Raw genomic sequence first — 16,832 nt, 5'->3', positions numbered from 1 at the left:
TTCCCTTGTTAGAGATACCAAACAAAGTAATTTATTACCAATAGTTAATTAACTAATTGTTTTTTTATTTATTTATTTTTTGTATTGATTCTTGTGTTGTCAGGTAAAAGAATTAATCGAGCAAAATTTCAGCTTAATCTGAGGTTGGGTGTGGGAGAAATAACGTGTACAAACTTTTGGCCAAACAGAGTGAGTTGATATAAGATTTTGTAAAAAGGGGCTCGCAAAGACGGTCGACGGATCATGTCTGGTGCCCCACCGGTTTAAAAGACGAAGAGATAGGTGAAGGAGAAGGATTTAACAAAAAAAAAAATGGCCACGCCTCTGATCATGCCTTGCTAGAGATCGCCAGCGGGCTAGAGCCGGAGAAACACCGCACTCTTTGACTTTCTAAATCGGTAACTATCCAAGGGATGTAAGCATTGTGGCGCCTAGCAGACGTATTGCGTGAGTGGTTAAATTTAGCTCGCAAGATTTGAGATTGGAAAAAAAAAAGGGGGGGGCTATTTTTTTTTGGACAACATACGTCACCGTGGGTCTAACCTGTGGAAATGCGGGGGGGGGGGGGGGGGAGGATGCTCACAGAATGGCGGCTTTATTTTCTTAACTCAGCTAGAAGTTGGACCCAATAGAAAAAGACACGACAGGTAGACAGACAGGAAAATAGGATAGACAGCAGTGGCGTAGCTAGGGTGGGGGGGGGGGGGAATTTCAAAATCACCCCGGCCTCTACTTAAAAGGGGGGGGGGCCAAAATTAGTGTTTTTTACTTGAAATATTAAATATTACTCAAAATGCAGGGCTCCCCAAAGAGGCCAAGCTCCCGGCCCCAAAATGATGGAGAATTCATGCTACGCCCCTGATAGACAGGAAGAACGGGGGAAAAAGTACAGACATTATTAAAATAATAAGGGTATTGGAAAGCTTTAATACACATTTACCGGTAATCTAATTATCATGACACTTAGGGCCGGATTTAGGTATGTGGAGGCCCCGGGGCAGCATTTTATGTAGGCCCCTACACTTTTTTTCGAACGTTATAAATAAAAATACTCTTAATTAAAAAATACTAATATCTAAAAGCACGCGCCATATTAGTAGAGTACTTGTAAATTAAATTTAAATTTTCCTTCGTTTTAAAAAAATAAAAGTATTTATTCTGCATATTTTAGTAACAAAAAAATGAGTTTACGCCATATGTATCAGCTTATATCAACTCACTCTATTATATCAGCTTATATCAACTCACTCTATTATATCAGCTTATATCAACTTACTCTATTATATCAGCTTTTATCAACTTACTCTATTATATCAGCTTTTATTAACTCACTCTATTATATCAGCTTATATCAACTTACTCTATTATATCATTCTTTATATATCAAAATCTTTTATGCGCTGGGAAAAATGAGTCTACGGGCATTAACTCTTTCTCTCCTAATTGACGATGCCAACGTTGATTTGACCTCATTAAACTAAATTGATTTTTGGATTTATAAACTTTAATTTGTGTTGTGTAAAAAGAGCATGCATTCTCCTACAATTCAATACCAACTATAACATTTTCTGATAACAAACAAAAAAGTTATTGAAATTTAATCATAACAGGGGAGTGAAATACAAATGAGCCAAACGAATAATACTATCGAAATGAGGAAAATAATTACGGAGAGAAAGAGTGCAATAATCAGAACTACAGGCCACCAATATAAAATAGTAGCCCACAATTTTAGATACACAAGAATAATGTCCATCTGTTGCAGACTGCAGGGGAAAATGCAAAACAAAACCAGAACAGCTATTTATTCAATCTAATATCAGTGTGGCAAAGAAAATATAGAAATATATGTTGTAAATTATAAAAATATAAACTCTATCATGTTCACCTTTATAAGAACATTCTTTTTCAGCATATGATGTTAACTTCTTCAAATTTGTTTTTGGTAATGAACGGATATTATATACTAACATTATTGTTTCCGAATACAGGAATCTTGTATTGGCTACCTGGCTCAAAAGTCTACACAATAATAAGGTGTTTGATCCTAATCAATTGGAATTAACATTTAGAAAAATAATGCACTTTAGGGTAGAGAATTATCTAGTTTGATTTTCATATACCTGTATAATGCTCATGTAGTTTTTCAGAAATGGGGTGTTGGGGGTCAGGGATATCTGATATTGTGTTGATTGTTCTGGAGTAGAGTACACTTGTATCATTTTTCTGTCTTTAGGGGGTTCATTGGTTAGGTAGTATGTCTTTGATATTAAATAATATTTCTATTACTGTCATTATATTTTTAGGTTAATCACTTTTCAATTGTTTATGATTTAATACTTGTGAATTATGGTAACTTACAAATAAAAACATATTAATTAAAAAAAAATAAAAAATAATAATAATAATAAAAAAAAAAAATAAAAAAAAAAAAAAAAGCCCACAAAAGAGGCAAGATGGCCCATAAAAGAGGCATATAAAGCCCAAAAAAGAGGCAAAGAAAAGAGGCATAAAGCCCAAGGATTCCTATGATGATAAAGCTAAAACTGAATAGCGCAAATTCTGAGGTTTCCTTTAAAAAAAAACAAAAAAAAAAAAAAACGTCACCTTGAAGATGGGAAAGTAGTTTTCCAAATCTCAATGGAGGAAATCAAAAATTGTCATACGAAGGGAGTCAACAAAAGAAACAATGAAATGTTTTAATGCCTATGTTCGCATTAATGTGTATGCACGTTTGATAGAAGTTAATATAAAGAACTGGGGTAATGTAGCAAAGCACAAAGGAAACAACCATAAGCAATATAGACAAAGTGGAAAAAAATGTGACTACGATGTTTAAAATGTTTTAGTATCATTTAAGTTTCTACTTTCACTTTTTGATTCTTTCTATTTAATTACCTATTGTTGACATTCTCACCACATATATTTTAAGAACCGTAAATTTAAAAAATATTCATTATATGCTATTGGAGAAAAAAAATAACGCCATATACAAAGCAATTTAAATCGTTAAAATATTATGACAACCTAAATGTAACTATTTGCATTGCCATGTTTGCAATTGTTGTACTTTAAAATGTAACTATTTAATTTGTACGCTTACTAATAAAATATGCATCTTTTTGTTAATAATAAAAAAAAAAGCCCAATAAAGAGGCCGATAGCCCCCCCCCCCAAAAAAAAAAGGCAATACCCAAAAAAAGAGGCAAAGAAAAGAGGCGAAAGCCCAAGGATTCCTAGGATGTAAACAGCTCGACAACTGAAGTCAAAAGCTAAAAAGCTGAGGTATCCTATTTAAAAAAAACAAACGTCTACTTAGCATTAAGGAACAAACAATTAAATGATTTGTGAAGGCCCGAGACTGTGCCTTACATTTGTCATATATAGTCGCCAAACGAAAAAGGGCATTTGATTTTTTATTTCCACAAAAGAAGCAGACATTGGCCAGACAAATCAAATATGGCGGGCATCACGGCTGAGCCGTTAGAGACATGACTTAACACAGACTTGACCCTTTAAGCAGAAGTACCAGGCCATCATTAATTCAGTTAGCATGTGCGGCCACGTAGTAGGGGATGGAGAATCCTCGGGTGTATTCAGTGTGCCACTAATTGTGTTGTGTCCAATCGAGTTCCTAAACGAAGAATTAACGAATCTTTGATGGTAGAAAGCTTTTTGCATAAAAATACTTTTTCGTGAGTTTTTCTTTAAAAAAAAAAAAAAAAACTTAAGATGCTTTTGGTTGTCTGTAGAAAAGAAAAAAAAAGAAGGAAATGACTACTCAGAGTCAGACACGTAGCCGGTCAGTAACACCAGGATGGACCTTTCCAGAAATTAAAATCAACGATGCGTTCAACTGATATTCTTCCGCGACCACTCAAGCCGGCGCCTTCGATATCACGGCGGTCACGCTCAAGCACAGCACGCTACACGCCCCTGGTCACAAGAGCAGGTGTTCACAAAATTGTGAGAGTTTTAGACAAAAAAAGGCCACGCTCACCTAGTATATGTTACAAATTTTGCGTCAAATGTCATTAAACAATGGTGGTACAGTAGCCGTATATATGTATATATAATAAGGCTTGTCTTCGAGTCCAAAGATTTGTGAGGAATGCAGTATTCCCCGTTGCTGCGCAGCCCCATCTGTGACCTACATATTTTGCCACATCCAGGGCAAGCATGACCATTGTCCGCAGGTGGTCGATTTAGTTTTTCTTTTCGCCGTCTGCGTCTGTCCTCGGCAGCGGATTTTCTTTTGGTCTCAAATGTATATATATATATATATATATATATATATATATATATACACACACAATTCATTCAAAGCGAAACCTGAGACTCAATTTCAATAATTTTCTTGAATGATCGTCGGTTATATGTTATCTATGATGTAATATAGCTCTGGGTCTGTCACATGACATCCTGCTCGTTAACAGTTGGCCAAAGAAACAGATGACCTTAAACATCAACTGCCCTATAGATGTGAAGGTCTGTAAAAAGGTGGTGGGTCTGTACAAATAGGGAATCGACTTAGAATCCGAAGATTAAAGAAGATAGCAAGTTTACATTAACCCTTAAAGTGCTGAACTGATTAAAAATAAGTGCATACAAAATTCTGACGTTTAGATGCTAAACTACAACACGCGTTTTAAGGGATAAATTTAATTGCACAAATCTATGACTAAACGTCAAGAAAACAGTCAAACAAAAATCTACGAGGAAAACAAAACATGTTTGAAATTTAAACATCCGTTTCAAAAGCATATGTCCCCTTCGTGTCATTAAATGTAGAGACCCGTCGGGATAGAAGACTTAAAAGTCAAGTAGCAATTATAAATAAAATATTAAACCATAATCGTCAAATACAAAACCAAAACCTAATAAAATACTCAGAAAGACACTAAGATAAAGGTACATTTCTTGTTCCATATGCTAGGGCAAATTTATAAAAAATGCCTTATCTTTCATAGTGTTATTTGAGAATGGAATGGGTTGTCTGAATCAGCCAAGAAAACCAACGACGTGGCATTAAAATGCATGACTAGATTGGCTTAGGGATACGCGTTGGACGTAATTATCTTCTTCTTTTTTTTTTGTTGAAGTATCTTATAAGATAAAAGATAAGATATTCCAAGCTTGCAAGAAGTCACAAAAATGTGAGTGCTTTTTCTCACAGTTCAAGGATTCCCACTCTTTATTTTCTTGGGACAAATTAAATTTGAGAAGGTTCTTCTACACGTACAGTTTAGTCCCTTGGCAACACCTCTGGTAGCTGTACATCCCCGAGATGTGGTTGGTAGCAGTACATCCCAGAGATGTGGTTGGTAGCTGTACATCCCTAAGATGTGGTTGGTAGCTGTACATCCCTGGGATGTGGTCGGTAGCAGTACATCCCTGAGATGTGGTCGGTAGCAGTACATCCCTGAGATGTTATTAGTTGTACATCCGTGAGATGTGGTTGTTAGCTGTACATCCCAGAAATGTGGTTGGTAGCTGTACATCCCAGAGATGATATGGTTGGTAGCTGTACATTCCTGAGATGTGGTTGGTAGCTGTAAGTTAGAGAAATGGTCAGACTCTAAACCGAGCGTCAAAAAATGTTCGCTGGACATGCTCTCCAGCAGAATGAATCGCCCCAGGACAGCAATAGCATGGAGGAAAACGCAAACAGGGACGTCCTTTTACAACTTGGCGTCGCACCTGCCTGGATGACTTAATGACATTGGACTGAGACCAGTCGTTACAGACGGCCTAAACGCTGACCTGCAACGTCACAACCTGTGGGCAGTTTAGACCAATAGCTTGTTGCCACGCCGTACAGACCTATAACGAATGGTTTCGATTGGACACCAGCTGGGAAGACGATGGAAACCGATTTCTATATAGACAGCTTACCGCCCAGAGCGCCGAACGGTACGGGGTGATGTGAGACTAAGTAAGTGAATCTAAGTCTATAGATTCCAAGTGTTTTACATCTAAAGGTTACATCTAAACGCTGGGAACGTGATTCCGCGGGATAACAGCGGAAACATGAATGTTAATGAAGCCTTCGTGTCTAATTAAGTTTACTTTGATGGACGTTCAGTTGTCTACCGGTAATTAGCTTTATCTAGACAGCTGTTTATACAGTGTGTCTACTTGCCGAGACTATCAGTGCATTTGATAAGCTTCTAGTCCGATGAGGGCTAGATTTAATCTTTCTTTTAATGTTTCAATCGCTCTATCCAACTGACGTATTGGTAGCATCAACCACTGCAATCCCCCCCCAACACACACACAAATACATCAACACACACACACACACGCACACACTGATAAATTCTCTGCCTGGGAGATGGGATCGCGTGGGTGGTAGATAAAGGTCACGATGACCTCTTACCACACCACATTAAATAGATGAAGTCAACCAGAACCAGGAATGTAAGAACTTTTAGGTTGTGGTGGCTGGGGGGGGGGGTTAAAGCGCTTGGCTTCCAAACCGAAAGGTCCCGTTCGAATCTCAGTGAAGACCTGTATTTTTAACTTTGGCATTTTAAGGAAGCCCATGAGTCCACTCAACTCAAATGGGTACCTGACCTTAGTTGGGGAAAGTAAAAGCGTTTGGTTTGTTGTGCTGGCCACATGACACCCTGCTCGTTAACCGTTGGCCAAAAAAATCGATGAGCTTTACATCATCTGCCCCATAGACCGCAAGGTCTGAAAAGAGGTACTTTTAAATCATTGTGGAAGAGGTACTTTTAAATCATTGTGGAAGAGGTACTTTTAAATCATTGTGGAAGGTGTACTTTTAAATCATTGTGGAAGGGGTACTTTTAAATCATTGTGGAAGAGGTACTTTTAAATCATTGTGGAAGAGGTACTTTTAAATCATTGTGGAAGGGGTACTTTTAAATCATTGTGGAAGAGGTACTTTTAAATCATTGTGGAAGGGGTACTTTTAAATCATTGTGGAAGGGGTACTTTTAAATCATTGTGGAAGGGGTACTTTCAAATCATTGTGGAAGGGGTACTTTTAAATCATTGTGGAAGAGGTACTTTTAAATCATTGTGGAAGGTGTACTTTTAAATCATTGTGGAAGAGGTACTTTTAAATCATTGTGGAAGGTGTACTTTTAAACCATTGTGGAAGAGGTACTTTTAAATCATTGTGGAAGAGGTACTTTTAAATCATTGTGGAAGGGGTACTTTTAAATCATTGTGGAAGGTGTACTTTTAAATCATTGTGGAAGAGGTACTTTTAAATCATTGTGGAAGAGGTACTTTTAAATAATTGTGGAAGGGGTACTTTCAAATCATTGTGGAAGGGGTACTTTTAAATCATTGTGGAAGGGGTACTTTCAAATCATTGTGGAAGGGGTACTTTTAAATCATTGTGGAAAAGGTACTTTCAAATCATTGTGGAAGGGGTACTCTTAAATCATTGTAAAACAAACATGTATCATAGTAAGCACCACTATGTTCATCTACCTATACTATTCGTTCAGTTTGAAATCGGCATATCTGTTTTTGCTTTTACCTACAACCCAGTGCGCCATACATCTCTTATCTTGTCATAGTAATGCCCCAGACGTCTAAAAAAAAACAAAAGCTGGTATCTTCAAAGAGAAATCAATGCCAGGTCGCCAAATCCACAATCCAATGATCGTACCTCTAGGCCAACCCATAACTCCACTATGTTCATATAAACACACACGAACGCGCTTACAGGCCGACCCACAACTCCTCTAGCTCCATAGACATATACACAGCCTTTAACTCTTCTAGCTCCATAGACATATACACAGCCTTTAACTCTTCTAGCTCCATAGACATATACACAGCCTTTAACTCTTCTAGCTCCATAGACATATACACACACCCATAGTGACACATGCAATCAAAGACAGATACATGACAACAACAAAAAAAAAAGAGAAAGAGAGAGATTATGGAAAAAAAAGAGAGAGAGAGGGCGTGAGATAGAGAGAGAAAAAAAAGAAAGAAAAAGAGTGAAAGAGGAAGAGAGAAAAAGATACGAAAGAGAGGAGGCGTAAGAGAGAGCATTAAAGAAAAAAGAAACAGAGAAAGAGAGAGAGAGAGGGTTTGAGATAGAGAAAGAGTGAAAGAGAAAGAAAGAGTGTAAGAGCGATAGAGAGAGGCGTGTGAGAGAGATGTTGAGGGATGGATGTTGAAACACTAATCTATGAGAGCCAGGAAAGCTTTAGTGATTCTCTTCTTCAAAACTATTTTTTTTAAACACCACCACCCACACAAACACAAACACACACAAAAACACACACACACACAAACACGCAGACCTATTGATAAAAAAAAAAAAAAGCAGCATCAATCCCACATTGCCAAGGTTCTATCAGTTGTAATAGTTTACCAGTTTTGGCTTCCGGTAACGGTAGTCATAGAGATAAGGAATGATGGGAGTTTCGGCAGAACTAGAGCTGGGGGAGGTATGGGAACGATGACACGGGGAGATAAGTCTGAGGGTTCACCGTATAGACTTCAAAAGCGAAAGTGAAAAGATGGGCTTGTGGTGGAAGTAAGAAACGGAAGCGGAAGTAACAGCACCACCCACTCCCTCCCTCCCTCCCCTCCCCTCCCCCTCAAGCATCGTGTAATTGCTATCTTTTTTTGACACACTCTGAACATGTGCAGTAAAAGAGTGAGTCTCAAGTGATCGTCTGCGTACTCAGGGCAAGACTCTAAAAACAGCGGAAGTGTGGAGCCCATAGGTCTAAAAAGTGACGTAGCCTCGCTAATAAGCCAGGCGACTAATTGAACAATCAGGAACTTTGATACGTGCATGCCTAAGTTATTTGGAAGCTAGATACTTTGCATCCTGGTAAAAAAAAGCGCGTGAGAACCACTGGTCTGGAACATGTTCAAAATCAGAAAGGAAACAGACGCAAGAAATAATTGTTAGTTATGTGGTTATTCTTGGATATTTAATAAAAGGGTACTAGTACAAGAAATACAATGTCTTTGATAATATTTTTTTTTTTTTTTTTTTTTTTTTTTTATTTTATTCCTATAAACCACTATTACGTGTTCTTCTTTTGGTGAAGGGGTACAATTTTACGCTCTTATGCTGGGGCGAATTTGGCGGTAAGTAGACAGTGTTCAGCGTTGAATTTAGAAAACAAAGATCGAACAGATGGACATGCACAAACTTCCGACTTTGTTACAGAAATGGTATGATCCACCAGAAAACTGGAAATTGAATTCTGAAAAAAAAAATTAGCTCGCTGCAGCATAGTAAATGAAAAAGTGCTTCAAAGCGAACTATTTTACTCACGATAAAGGCGCCATAGAACAAATTTCATCACAGTAATTTTAAACATTTTAGAAAGGAAACCTCTCTCTGATTTATATATATATATATATATAATTTTTCTAGTTTCAGAAAAAAACGGGGGGGGGGGGGGGGGGCCAGAGGTAGCCTAATAAAGAGTAGCCATAAGCAGCATAAACTAATTACTACTATATTTTTATCACTGAATGACCAGTTAGTTTGGTTTCAATATCACTCGAATGACTAGAATGGCTAACTCTCTAACCGAATGACCAGTTAGTTTGGTTTCAATATCACTCAAATGACTAGAATGGCCAACTCTCTAACAGAATGACCAGTTGGTTTGGTTTCAATATCACTCAAACGACTAGAATGGCCAACTCTCTAACTGAATGACCAGTTAGTTTGGTTTCAATATCACTCGAATGACTAGAATGGCCAACTCTCTAACTGAATGACCAGTTAGTTTGGTTTCAATATCACTCGAATGACTAGAATGGCCAACTCTCTAACTGAATGACCAGTTAGTTCGGTTTCAATATCACTCAAATGACTAGATTGGCCAACTCTCTAACTGAATGACCAGTTAGTTTGGTTTCAATATCACTCAAACGACTAGAATGGCCAACTCTCTAACTGAATGACCAGTTAGTTTGGTTTCAATATCACTCAAATGACTAGAATGGCCAACTCTCTAACTGAATGACCAGTTAGTTTGGTTTCAATATCACTCGAATGACTAGAATGGCCAACTCTCTAACTGAATGACCAGTTAGTTTGGTTTCAATATCACTCGAATGACTAGAATGGCCAACTCTCTAACTGAATGACCAGTTAGTTCGGTTTCAATATCACTCAAATGACTAGAATGGCCAACTCTCTAACTGAATGACCAGTTAGTTTGGTTTCAATATCACTCAAACGACTAGAATGGCCAACTCTCTAACTGAATGACCAGTTAGTTTGGTTTCAATATCACTCAAATGACTAGAATGGCCAACTCTCTAACTGAATGACCAGTTAGTTTGGTTTCAGTATCACTCAAATGACTAGAATGGCCAACTCTCTAACTGAATGACCAGTTAGTTTGGTTTCAGTATCACTCAAATGACTAGAATGGCCAACTCTCTAACTGAATGACCAGTTAGTTTGGTTTCAATATCACTCGAATGACTAGAATGGCCAACTCTCTAACCGAATGACCAGTTAGTTTGGTTTCAATATCACTCAAATGACTAGAATGGCCAACTCTCTAACCGAATGACCAGTTAGTTTGGTTTCAATATCACTCAAATGACTAGAACGGCCAACTCTCTAACTGAATGACCAGTTAGTTTGGTTTCAATATCACTCAAATGACTAGAATGGCTAACTCTCTAACTGAATGACATGTTAGTTTGGTTTCAATATCACTCAAATGACTAGAATGGCTAACTCTCTAACTGAATGACATGTTAGTTTGGTTTCAATATCACTCAAATGACTAGAATGGCCAACTCTCTAACAGAATGACCAGTTAGTTTGGTTTCAATATCACTCGAATTACTAGAATGGCTAACTCTCTAACAGAAGGACCAGTTAGTTTGGTTTCAATATCATTCAAATGACTAGAATGGCTAACTCTCTAACCGAATGACCAGCTAGTTTGGTTTCAATATCACTCAAATGACTAGAATGGCTAACTCTCTAACCGAATGACCAGCTAGTTTGGTTTCAATATCACTCAAATGACTAGAATGGCTAACTCTCTAACTGAATGACCAGTTAGTTTGGTTTCAATATCACTCGAATGACTAGAATGGCTAACTCTCTAACTGAGTGACCAGTTAGTTTGGTTTCAATATCACTCGAATGACTAGAATGGCTAACTCTCTAACTGAATGACCAGTTAGTTTGGTTTCAATATCACTCAAATGACTAGAATGGCCAACTCTCTAACTGAATGACCAGTTAGTTTGGTTTCAATATCACTCAAACGATTAGAATGGCTAACTCTCTAACCGAATGACCAGTTAGTTTGGTTTCAATATCACTCAAATGACTAGAATGGCCAACTCTCTAACAGAATGACCAGTTAGTTTGGTTTCAATATCACTCAAACGACTAGAATGGCCAACTCTCTAACAGAATGACCAGTTAGTTTGGTTTCAATATCACTCAAACGACTAGAATGGCCAACTCTCTAACAGAATGACCAGTTAGTTTGGTTTCAATATCACTCAAACGACTAGAATGGCCAACTCTCTAACCGAATGACTAGTTAGTTTGGTTTCAATATCACTCAAACGACTAAAATGGCCAACTCTCTAACTGATTTCATTATTCAACACCTCATTCCTTATACCAGTCTATGTTTAACAGAGTTATTGTAACACTTGATATGAGGCCAAGAATGTTTTCTTTGGAATGCTAATAGAAAAGACTCGGTTTAGTTTTTTTTTTGTAAAATGTTTAACATGTTTTTAGCCCAAATTTACCAAAAGACAACGGGGGGGGGGGGGGGGGGCATTGGGAAGTTAGTTTTACTAGATGACAACTTTCTAGCAGCAAATTTAGGGCCCGACTAGCTTCGGCAGCTAGAGAATGCTGGGAAGAAAGGAAGTTGTAAAAAAAAAAAAGAGAAGGACTCAAGCAGACGACCAAAGAGTAGCAGACGTCAAAGAGACGCTAAGAGAGTAGGACTGAACGAGGCAATTGGGTCTAAAAGTGGTCAATTGAAAAATTGTATGGTTGAAAGCACCCTAGGCCTACAGATGTGAGCCCCAAGGTCTACTGGTGTGAATAGAAACACCTACAGATGTGAGCCCCAAGGTCTACTGGTGTGAATAGAAACACCTACAGATGTGAGCCCCAAGGTCTACTGGTGTGAATGGAAACACCTACAGATGTGAGCCCCAAGATCTACTGGTGTGAATAGAAACACCTACAGATGTGAGCCCCAAGATCTACTGGTGTGAATAGAAACACCTACAGATGTGAGCCCCAAGATCTACTGGTGTGAATAGAAACACCTACAGATGTGAGCCCCAAGATCTACTGGTGTGAATAGAAACACCTACAGATGTGAGCCCCAGGATCTACTGGTGTGAATAGAAACACCTACAGATGTGAGCCCCAAGATCTACTGGTGTGAATAGAAACACCTACAGATGTGAGCCCCAAGGTCTACTGGTGTGAATAGAAACACCTACTCAAGTGAGCCCCAAGGTCTACTGGTGTGAATAGAAACACCTACAGATGCGAGCCCCAAGGTCTACTGGTGTGAATAGGAACACCTACAGATGTGAGCCCCAAGGTCTACTGGTGTGAATAGAAACACCTACAGATGTGAGCCCCAAGGTTTACTGGTGTGAATAGAAACACCTACAGATGTGAGCCCCAAGGTTTACTGGTGTGAATAGAAACACCTACAGATGTGAGCCCCAAGGTTTACTGGTGTGAATAGAAACACCTACAGATGTGAGCCCCAAGGTTTACTGGTGTGAATAGAAACACCTACAGATGTGAGCCCCAAGGTTTACTGGTGTGAATAGAAACACCTACAGATGTGAGCCCCAAGGTCTACTGGTGTGAATAGAAACACCTACAGATGTGAGCCCCAAGATCTACTGGTGTGAATAGAAACACCTACAGATGTGAGCCCCAAGGTCTACTGGTGTGAATAGAAACACCTACTCAAGTGAGCCCCAAGGTCTAATGGTGTGAATAGAAACAGCTACAGATGCGAGCCCCAAGGTCTACTGGTGTGAATAGGAACACCTACAGATGTGAGCCCCAAGGTCTACTGGTGTGAATAGAAACACCTACAGATGTGAGCCCCAAGGTCTACTGGTGTGAATAGAAACACCTACAGATGTGAGCCCCAAGGTTTACTGGTGTGAATAGAAACACCTACAGATGTGAGCCCCAAGGTTTACTGGTGTGAATAGAAACACCTACAGATGTGAGCCCCACGGTTTACTGGTGGGAATAGAAACACCTACAGATGTGAGCCCCAAGGTTTACTGGTGTGAATAGAAACACCTACAGATGTGAGCCCCAAGGTTTACTGGTGTGAATAGAAACACCTACAGATGTGAGCCCCAAGGTCTACTTGTGTGAATAGAAACACCTACAGATGTGAGCCCCAAGATCTACTGGTGTGAATAGAAACACCTACTCAAGTGAGCCCTAAGGTCTACTGGTGTGAATAGAAACACCTACTCAAGTGAGCCCCAAGATCTACTGGTGTGAATAGAAACACCTACTCAAGTGAGCCCTAAGGTCTACTGGTGTGAATAGAAACACCTACTCAAGTGAGCCCCAAGGTCTACTGGTGTGAATAGAAACACCTACAGATGTGAGCCCCAAGGTCTACTGGTGTGAATAGAAACACCTACTCAAGTGAGCCCCAAGGTCTACTGGTGTGAATAGAAACACCTACAGATGTGAGCCCCAAGGTCTACTGGTGTGAATAGAAAAACCTACTCAAGTGAGCCCCAAGATCTACAGTGTGAGCCCTTCCTTTAGTTTATTTATTTTAAATCAGCAACCCGATTATTATGTTTATGTATTGCTTGCGTCACACGTGCAATATTTGTAACAAAAAAAAAAAAAAAAACATTTATGGAATTTGAACATAACAATTGTTGCGAAATATTTTCAAACTCGGTCCTGCTTCAACAGAAATACCAAGGCACTACCATTGCCGAGCACAACAAGGGAGATCCCAGACTATCATTTCTAATGAACTAACAGTGAAGTGGAAGTGAGAACCAATGCAGCAGTCCGCAAACAGTTGATTGTATACACGTAAACACACTCTGGGAAACAATACTCCCCCCCCCCCTGCTCCCCTTCTAGACCACCCCACACCCCCTCCCAACAGTCCTAGCGCCCTTTTGTGCCTGAGACATGATCTACTTATCTGTGGCTGTACCGTTCACAGCTTAGAAGGTGCGCATGTTGTTCAGGTGTCTGTGGGAAAGAGAGAAAGGGAGAGGAAGAGAGGGAGAGAGTGGGGGGGGGGAAAGAAAGATTGGGGGGGGGGGATATAGAAAGAGAGATAGAGAAAAAAAGAAAGTCAGACGTACAGTCAAATGAAATTCTAAGACAAAGTCAGCCTAGCCAGAGAGAGAGAGAGAGAGAGATGGGTGTTATGAAGAAAGATTAAAAGGGAGAGAACGAAAGAGAAATTAAGAAAACGTTTACCTGCATATTAATAGACATGACAATATAATACGGCAGTAAGGAAGAGAGAGACAGAGAGAAAGAGAGAGAGAGAGAAAAAAAACAGAGCCAGACAGAGCATGCGGAGAGAGAAAGAGAGAGAAAGAGAAAATAAGAGAAAGCTAAGCTAAGAAAAGAGAAGTTGAGACAAGGAATGAGTGAAACAATTAAGATTAAAAGGAGAAAAAAAAACGCGAGATGGAAAGAATAAGACAGAGAGGAACTAATGAAAGAATAAGATAGAGAGAAACTAATGCAAGAATAAGACAGAAAGGAACTAATAAAAGAATAAGATAGAGAGAAACTAATGAAAGAATAAGGCAGAGAGGAACTAATGAAAGAATAAGGCAGAGAGGAACTAATGAAAGAATAAGGCAGAGAGAAACTAAAGAACGAATAAGGCAGAGAGGAACTAATGAAAGAATAAGGCAGAGAGAAACTAATGAAAGAACAAGACAGAGAGAAACTAATGAAAGAACAAGACAGAGAGGAAGTAATGAAAGAACAAGACCGAGAGGAACTAATCAAACAATAAGACAGTGAGGAACAAATGAAAGAACAAGACAGAGAGGAACTAATCAAACAATAAGACAGTGAGGAACAAATGAAAGAACAAGACAGAGAGGAACTAATGAAAGAACAAGACAGAGAGGAACTAATCAAACAATAAGACAGTGAGGAACAAATGAAAGAACAAGATAGAGAGGAACTAATCAAACAATAAGACAGTGAGGAACAAATGAAAGAACAAGATAGAGAAGAACTAATGAAAGAACAAGATAGAGACACACCAATATAAAAATTTCAAGGGACAAATAATAAACACAGGATTAGAACCATGGACCAACTGGTCAGTTCATGATAGAAGATCACTTCATTCATCTGAATTTAGAAACTGACAACTAATACCCTGTGACAGCCTGTAATTAGCGTGTTACTGTGTAGTGTGTAAGGGTCTATACTCTGTACTGAGTTTTAGTGTGTCACCGTGTAATTGCCTGAGTTGAGTGTTCTGCTGTGTAAACCAAACCTGATACAAACACACCTAACAAAATGTTCACACAAGAAAAATCAACGAAACACGAACACTGAAATCGGCTATCAAATCAGAAAAATAATGCTTGAATTACTATATCGATTGATTAGCATCATTAACTAAATAATGAATGACTTATATTGTTTGACTTTTGATGATTCACTTATACTACAAATAAAACTTTAACATTTTGATAAAGCGGTGTAAAAAAAAAAGGCTACGTGATATGCAGGCCATACAAGACAAATCAACGATTTTTTAAAATTTAAATTGAAAGTAAACAAACTTAAGTAATGTTAAAAAGCTGAATTCACAGAATAATCGCACCTCGAATGAAACAAAACAAGTAATCCAATGAACAAACGAATCAAATCCAATAAGAAAATGCAAACCGGTGCATCAAATTCTGTTGGATTAAAACTATTGGTTAAGTCTCACTTGCCAACTCTAATATCCCAAATGTCTACACAAGCAAAAAAAAAAATGAACACTGAAAGGTAAGTCCGACTCTCCCTCAGCAGACGTAACAGAGTCAGCCCTAACAGGCTTTGGATGCAGGAGGCGCGAGCTGGGCGAAGGGAGCGGGGAGGGCGTGAGAGTCAGAGAGGGGGGACACATGGCTACCTTCCTCTCTTCTCAAAGACTTTTTTTTTTTTCTATATTCGACCCGCACTGCCTGAGTTTTGTGGGCGATGAATGTTCGCTAGCAGACGACAAGCATGCGAGGGATAGAAAGGGAAGGGGGGGGGGGAAGTGAAGGGCGATCATCCAGGTGTAGAGGTAAGGTGAAGTGCAGGGGCGGTCACTGTGGGGGAAACTCTTTCCCTCGCCGTTGTTACACCTCGCTCTAAGGAGCTTAAGGCCTGAGTTGAACCCCAAATGATCAGTGCGATAAGTTAGTAAGACTGTTGGTAACTACTGAAGTGGTTGAAAATCTATCACCACTGCACGAACGAAACAAAACACGCGATAACCCGAAAGAGGGAGCATCCAGAAGATAGGAGTGGAAATAGTTATATAGTTCAGGGCGATAGATCAGTTACTCTAAATTATTCTAGATCAATTAGTTTGGATGACTCTAGATCTGTTGCTTAGGAGTGTAAGAAAATATCTTCTTGAAAATTGTGGTACATCATGTTGGCATGCTTCTTTATTTGACCCCATTCGTAGGTTCGTACGTACACTAGAGGCTAATAATTGGAATAAATACAATTTTTTTATATCTCTTGTTATGCTTAATGAGCAGCTTCAAACCGACAGATACATCTAAAGTTACAAACTGACAGATACATCTAAAGTTAC

General features: G+C 38.9%; 1 protein-coding gene across 3 annotated transcripts in view; it reads right to left on the bottom strand.

Moving 5' to 3' along the window:
• The window catches only part of LOC106067245 (adenylate cyclase type 1-like), a 160,345-nt gene extending 144,275 nt beyond the window's left edge, over positions 1-16,070 (bottom strand). Inside the window, exon 1 of one of the 3 annotated variants that reach the window (XM_056004566.1) lies at positions 15,858-16,070. The gene's annotated coding sequence lies outside the window, so the exon portion shown is untranslated. The remainder of the gene's footprint in view (positions 1-15,857) is intronic. The other 2 variants (XM_056004632.1, XM_056004706.1) reach the window with 2 other exon arrangements.
• Between the last annotated feature and the right edge of the window lie 762 nt (positions 16,071-16,832).

The sequence above is a fragment of the Biomphalaria glabrata genome, chromosome 1 (assembly GCF_947242115.1).
Source record: "Biomphalaria glabrata chromosome 1, xgBioGlab47.1, whole genome shotgun sequence".
NCBI lineage: Eukaryota > Metazoa > Mollusca > Gastropoda > Planorbidae > Biomphalaria > Biomphalaria glabrata.
The sequence above is the reverse complement of the archived record's forward strand: the minus strand, read 5'-3'. Positions and strand labels throughout refer to the sequence as shown.